The following is a 5,997-nucleotide window of genomic DNA, read 5'->3' as shown; positions in this document are numbered from 1 at the left end:
GTTTCTGTAAAATATAAAAAATTGTTAAGGTGAGATAGTTGCAGTTGCTGAAAGGAGATGCCAGCTGCAGCAACTCTTTCGTTTATCCACGAAGACTTTCTACCACAACTGCAGAATTCATTTATTTGAGAGGCAGTAGGCCTCTTAGGTTCCAACCGCTAGCTCTTAAGGTAACATCATTAAAGTTGTGGAGTTGTGGAGGTGTGGCAGCGCGCTTCTTAACGTAGCGCGGCTCTTTCGCAACTTTTGCCTACGCTGATAGCCGAGTGATTGAGATCACTAACCACTGCGCAGCATGTCGCAAGTTCGATCCTCACGAAGTATATGCGTTTTTGTGATCCACGAATGCTTTTCCTGAGTCTGCTGTTCCTGTGTCTTTGTGTATGAGACTTGAATGATTGTGAAATCCCCTGCAACACTAGAGTTAAATTCCTTAATGCGTAAACTACAACATAATTTCCTGAAAGGATGATGCTTGCTTGAACATTTAAAGTGATGAATAGCTCAGCATTCCTACTGTAATCTACATAAGATAAGCTTAATATTACGTAGTACGTAGGTATAATTATCGAACCCATACTTATTTATAGGGACTTATAACGGAATACAACTTAGTCGTAACTCTTACATTTTTTCTTATAATTTTGTTAAAATAACTGGCACTTCTTTAATTTAAAATGTTTATTGGTAAATAGATGGTGAATAACTGGCTAAGCTCCGCGGATTTCTATAAAGTCTCACACGTTTTTCTAGATAATAGGTTTTTTTTTTATTCGGGCTTTACAGTAATTTTTTGTTTTTAATCCAGGAGGCGTTCCCGGGATGAACAAGTTTAACGAAATCCAAAAAGAAAAACAACTTAAACAAATTCAATCATATAATCTAAGTTCGTCTCATTTCACTTATCATCTCATCTTAAACATTTCAGTTTCGACTTAATCCTAATTATAGACACACAGTCTAAACTGAAATTCAACTTAATCTAGTACTCAAACTAAAGTAATACCACTAGAGCAGATTAAAATATAAATTATCCCAAGAATACTCAGTCAATTAAGCCATTTTCATTTACACAATAACAGTTACCCGGAATACAACAGCGTGCAATAAATTGCTTGAACTGTGAATGTTATTGTATCCAATCAATATTTTATGGCAAGCCCCGAGCGGTATGAATACAATCCATATTGTTTCAACTACTAAGTACCATTTATTTGAATCGTGTCATTTCATCAATAGGGATTCTATTGCTATGAGATATAACGGGTTTAGATTAATTAATTGATGTGTTCTTAAAGCAACGCCATTTCTTGAAGAAAAATTATTGCAGTGGGAGAAAGATGGTGCTCTACTAAGCGTAGTGTGCTATCATTCATAGTTTCATTCATATTATTCACAGGGACGAGTAATTTGATGAACTAAAAGTCTCCAGGACTATTTACCATGTTAGCAGTACATCTTTATTCGGAGTATACAGCGCTGTGTCGCTACAACAATGCCAAAAAATTCGTCCAATGACTCATAAAAAAAATACTTGCAGCAACATAGGTACTAGCTAAAACATAGTGATCAGATAGTTATAAAGCAAGAATAATTATGTTATGTTGTTTATATTGTTAACAGCAAATAATAATCTCAACTATTCGACAGGTAAAACCTGTTTGATCAATCAAGTTGAAATAATATACAGACAGCACTGACGTGAATGAAAAACTAGGTAACTACTAACATAAAATGAGTTTTTGTTAGTTTAAATTTATCAAAAATCAGGGCAATATTTGTCGTTTATTACATGAAGACCTAGATTTTACTAAACAAACGCTCACAAGACACTCTTAATTAAGTTTCAGCCTTTATTAAAACCAGGGCAATAATTTTAACAGTAAACTTTTATATGAAATAGTAACATAATATTAACACAATCAAAATGAAGCCAATTACATAAGTAATCTAAAATCCTTTTGTCTTAACGTCTTTAATTAACTTTGCCGTATCATGTTAAGCATTAATTTAACAATTAAGTTTAGGATTAATTATTTCAAGTCTCAAGGTTGTTAAAACCTGTACTTAAGTAAAAGAATTTAGGTATTAGGAGCTGTAAAGTTTTTTGCCCCTGTGGAAACCATATAACAGTTGGCGTACTTATCTATATTAAGGAAATAAATTTAATGTGGAGGATAAAAAATAATTAATATTTATTTAACAAAATTGAATATAAAGATCATTTAAAATCTAGAAAATATATAATTACTTGAAGTAAGCGGGAATCGAACATGCTACACGAAGCGCACGATAAGTTGCAAAGAATGACCTATACCACTCGGCTATCAGTGCAGATACCAAACCATTATTTACCTTCCCACCATAAAATTACGATACAATAATATTAAATTACGTTTACCTAATATCCAACCATGATGTATCACCGTAAATGGATTGCGTCAAGTCAATTGCGATTTATATAAGATATATAGGGGCTTGATAAGGTAATGTGAACATCAATCATTATTACGCCTCGCTCTACCTTTGAAATCCGATATTTGAAAGTTTGATTTAAAAGCGGTAGACGGATGCTTAGTGTCAAACTTGCCTTTAATTAATTTTGTCCACATTTTTTATTGCATTTCATTTTTTTTTAAATAGCGGTAGATGTTATTATTTTACGAAAATTTATATTTTAAATATATCAAGTTTTATGCCACAACAAATGAATTTAATGCTTATATGCGGTGACTCCTCAAATTTTCGACCTACAGGCACAAACAGACACTGACTCAAAATTTGTCCTACGCCGGAATCAAATTCACGACATCTCATGCACAGGGGTTTTAGAGTGGTAACCTATGGTGATATAGGCCATGCGTGTGTTGTAGATGTTACACCAAAAACTATTGTTTTCGTTCAGTTGTAACGCGTTCTTTTGTAACTTGTACCATACCAGAAACGCATAATATATGGCTCATAGCAATCGTAAATAGTTGATAATGTATGTTTGCACTGAACTACGAGTAAATCAGGGTCCATACAATAAACTGCGTAATGTACATTTATGCAACACATCTATAATGAGAGAAACGCTTTTTGATCGCAACAAAAAATATTTAAGTGTATTTTGTTACTTTAAGTTGTATTGTTTGAAAGTGCTTTTAAATTTTTAGAAACTAACGTAAAATAAATATTTAAACAATAAAGTATGGCTTTCCCTATTTTTGTGACTTGAATGTTTGAATGAAATTATTTAGTGCGGGAGTCGTTTAAAAAATCTACAGGAAAATGATATTTCATTACCATTTGTATATTTGATATATTTTTTCTTCCTACTTTTCTTTGATAACATGTAAATATTGTTAAATACCTTAAAACATATTGGTAAATCATGTTTCAATTATTTCTAAACATTCAAAGCTTCACGAAACTCTACTCTTTGACATTCAAAAACCTAAATATACTTACTATTACGCTACATAAAGAAAAAAGAGAAACAAAGCATTTAAATTGTAAAAGCGAGTGATACATCCATCTAATTACCACTACACGACAACAAAAGGAAGTTTCCCAAAAGAATAAACGCAGAAACAAGCGCTTTGTTACAAAGAATGTTCTCTAGATTCGTTGTGTGTCTGTTTGAACAAAAAGTTGGCCTCAAGCGAATAGATGAGCGAGATAGAAGCTTTAGAATTTAGAATGCAAGGATAAAGGTTCTTAAAAGTGTTGCAATTTTTATGCCTTTTACAGCCGTGTTAAGAGTTAGGAAAGTTAGAGCATTGAAGTTATAATTTTTTTGTTCGGTTTGATGGAGATAATACTTGCTTCATGTTAGATTTTTGTATTAAGAGTCTGTGAAAGCCTTGCTGGTGTAGAAGTGTTTGATATGATTTTGCTGTAATTTTTTTTGTGACTTTTTTTATTAATGGCATATCATGTTCAATGGTAATGAACTCGTGTTGCAATACAGGCAAGGCCAAATATGGAAACAAAAAAAAAATTAGATATGCTAGTTTGAACAAAATAATAGGTACAATCAGCAACTAAACTCAATGAACATTATCATGTTTTTGAGATTATAAATTATCCGAATAACTTAATATTTTGATTTCGTATTTCGTTAATTTGACAAAACAATTTTGTTAAACATTGGTATTATATTATTATTCGTAAGATTTTTAGTATTTCGTTCCAAAAGATAAAAACGGCACTCTATTATTGAAGTTCCGATATCTGCCTGTCTGTGTGTCCGTACGTGGGTGATCAAGCTTTACATCATGAAGCGTGGTAGCTAGACTTTTAATTTTTTACAGATGATGTACTGAAACTAAAGATCAAAGTTAAGCATTAATTAACCTGTATTTTAAATTTCAGAACACAGTTAAAGTTGTAAAATAGTTCATGAATGGCCCACAAAAACATTCTCTAAACAACGATTTGGTTTTCTTTAACTTATTTGTACGGAACTCTCAGTGTCACGAGTCCGACTCGCAATTGACCGGTTTTACTTTGAATAGAAATGGTGATTGTTAGTGTTGCGTATCTGAATTGGGAATTTAGAATACATGGAATAATTATTGGTCAACCGTCGCATGCATATTTTGGACATTCGTGAGAACGTAAATGGTTCGTTGTTTGACCAAAGGTTTAGCCTTTATTATATGGGGAATGTATATAAAACGATATATAGAAGTAAGCTTATTTCCTTATATCAGAAAGTGAACTATTCGATAAAATTCGGTCGAGTGCTAAACATACCTATCACACAGCAGTTTCTGTACTGTAGATAGGCTAAACAAAAGCAGTTATCAAAACAAAACGGTCTCTCACCAAGTATATTACCCCGATTGTCATTTTCATTATTTTTTTACTGTAAATCTGAAAAAGCAACTTACTGTTTAGCCATCACGGTTTACATGGACGGACGCAGAGCGGTGCCTCAATAATAGTGATCTGTTTAACCTTCTGGGTACGAAAACATTCTTCAAATTAGCGAATTTGACTATTTTTAGATCCCAAAATATTGTGTAAAATTCAATTAAAATACCTAATACAATAATTCTACCTACATTATGTTTCATTTTCTCGGTTTTCAATCTTTTGACAGGAAACCCAGTAAGGGAATAATAGACAGTTTTTTTGGAAGAAAGCCAGAATTCTACCAATGGGAATACTATCAAGAAACCAGTGGTCAATAAAAACTACTAGAAATAGCTCTTGATGCGTCTCGAAGGGCCGAAAACGCCGAAAACATTTTGTGGCCCAAGATATAATATCATAGAAGTATAGGACAAGTCGTATTACATACGAAAGACTGAGAGAATGACCCTCATTGAAGTCGGGGAGTTTTCTAAATATATTGTTGTTATATAGCCTGTTTAAGGAATAAATATTGCACAGTTTTATTTTACCCCGCGAAATCCTCACGGACTTTCTCCGCCCTATCGAAAGCTGAAGGGAGAACCCTCTTACCGACTAAAACCAAAGGAGTGCTTCACTCTTCTCTTGTACCTGAGATCATGGGTACGCGCTGCAAACAACGACAATTAATTGTTTATCGGGGCATACCGCCACGTCTTTAAGTAATATTAATGCGGATGTGGAAGAGAGATGCCGCTGACACACTTCCACAACGAGATATAATTCGCTTATCAGTATTGTTGCAAGTTAGTGCAGTAAACTTAGAACAGCCACTTCTAACTTTTTAACGATGACAATATGTTTGCTAAACGCACGTAGTATTGCCACTAAGCCCTCTAAAAAGTAAAAATTATAAGATGAAAATAAGTCAAGTAAAATAAAATGCAGTCCTGGTACGGTCGAGTTTTAAATTCTTGAAAATCCAGTACAATTTATAACAAAACATATTCCACAGTCTGACATAGTTGACGCAAATAAATAGACGAAATAAAAGCAGTTACAAAAGAAAAATGGTTCCTTTCCTTACAGAGAACAAAGCGTTTGTTAGACCAAATTCAAGTCATAATATTGTAGTTCTAGACACTTTTATTG

Source organism: Trichoplusia ni, chromosome 9, assembly GCF_003590095.1.
Source record: "Trichoplusia ni isolate ovarian cell line Hi5 chromosome 9, tn1, whole genome shotgun sequence".
NCBI lineage: Eukaryota > Metazoa > Arthropoda > Insecta > Lepidoptera > Noctuidae > Trichoplusia > Trichoplusia ni.
The sequence above is the reverse complement of the archived record's forward strand: the minus strand, read 5'-3'. Positions refer to the sequence as shown.